The following is a 1,845-nucleotide window of genomic DNA, read 5'->3' on the forward strand; positions in this document are numbered from 1 at the left end:
AATCCTCTCCCACCTCCTTGACAGCTTACACTGATGCAGACTGGGTAGTTGTCCAGATACTCGTAGGTCCACATCCGGATTTTGTGTTTTTCTTGGTACAATTTGGTTTCTTGGTCTTCAAAAGGGCAGGTTACGGTCTCCCGCTCGTCTGCTGAAGCTGAGTACCACGATGTGGCTCATGCGGTTGCTGAAACGATTTGGTTGCGCCAGTTGCTGTCGGAGCTGCACCGTCCTATTGAGCAAGCTACCATTGTTTACTGTGATAACATTTCAGCTGTCTACATGTCAGGGAATCCGGTTCAACACCGTCGCACCAAGCATATTGAGATCAACATTCATTTTTTTCGAGAGAAGGTGGCTCTCGGTCAAGTTCGCGTTCTCCACGTGCCTACTTCTGCTCAGTTCGCTGATATCTTTACTAAAGGCCTGGCGACTACTCCGTTTCAAGACATTCATTTCAGTCTCAATGTCGTCGAGCCTACCGTTGACACTGCGGGGGGATGTTAGAATACAACTTGTAATAGGATTAGGACTCCTACTCGGTTTGTAATAGGGCTAGGTCAGGTGTGGCTTGGCTCTTATATATACCTCTTGTACTGGCACAATATTGCATCAACAATTATTCAATACAATTCGATACAATTCTACAGGCGGCTGATGACTATGGCAGTAGCTTGTCTAATGCACCACCACGACGTGTGATGGTAGCAAAAGAGTCAGATCGTGAAATACTTTCAAACAAGGGTCATCTCTTTAAACTTATCAGTAAAGGTCAAAACAGTGGTTTTGACCGTAGTAAGCAACCTGAAGTATATCTACATTTTCAAATTTGAAATCCGGGATTCTCGGTCTTAACTTTCGAATTCGCTCCACGCAACCTTTTTCCTTTTCTTTCGTCTGATGAGTTAGACACCTGCTGTGCGGCAGTGACAGGGGGCGTCTGCTACAGTACCAAACATCCAACAACCCAACGGACCGCACCAAGCTCTGCGACTGCGAGGAGACACCACCGCCATGTCGTCATTCCGGCGACTCCTCGGCCTCTCCTCCACCGCTATCTCCGGCCGCTCCCTGTCCACCGCGGACCTCTCCGCCTACCTCCGCCGTTCCCTCTCCATCATCGCCGCCGTCTCCGGCCGCCTCTGCCACTCCCTCTCCACCGCCGCCGCATCATCACACCCGCCCTGGGCCATCATCGACTACACGACGGCAGTCGACTGGACGTCGTCGGCCCCGGGCGTGTGCTTCGTCATCGAGTACCCCCCGGCCGTCTCCAGCATCCTCGCCCCGGCGCACCTCATCGACCCCACGGCACGCCCAACCGCGGCGAACAGCAAGCACTACAAAAAAAGACACATCCGTGACATTTTGGGCCGAACGAATTTTTTTTTCTGTCATACATATGACACTTCTATGACGATAATTGTGACAAAACCCGATATCATCATAGATGTGGTGGGATCCTACTTCTATGACAAAAAATCATGACAGAAAATGGGCTTTTCGTCCTGGGCGGGCCGGAGACGCAGCTGCATGACATTCTTTGGGCCGTCCATGACGGAAAAAACCGTGGTAGAAGCGAGGGCGAGGAAAATTTCGGGGAGTTCCCGGTTACGGTGGGAGGTCGGGGGCCAAGCGATGCGCGTTTCTCTCATACACGTACGCGCGTGTGTGCGAGGCGTTGGCTCTAACTGAACCCGAGTGAGGCGTTGGGCTCTAACTGAACCCGAGCGATTGCACTGCAGGCTACGCGTTACTGAACCCGAGCGATCGATCGATGGCTGTTAACTGAACCCGGTCGAGTGTTTCCTTCTCTACTGTTGCTAACTGAAGCCGATCGATTGG

General features: G+C 51.8%; 1 pseudogene; it reads left to right on the plus strand.

The window, feature by feature from the left end:
• The first annotated feature begins 1,014 nt into the window (after nt 1-1,014).
• The window catches only part of LOC123120223 (uncharacterized), a 37,156-nt pseudogene continuing 36,325 nt past the window's right edge, over nt 1,015-1,845 (plus strand).

Source organism: Triticum aestivum, chromosome 5D (assembly GCF_018294505.1).
Source record: "Triticum aestivum cultivar Chinese Spring chromosome 5D, IWGSC CS RefSeq v2.1, whole genome shotgun sequence".
Lineage (NCBI taxonomy): Eukaryota > Viridiplantae > Streptophyta > Magnoliopsida > Poales > Poaceae > Triticum > Triticum aestivum.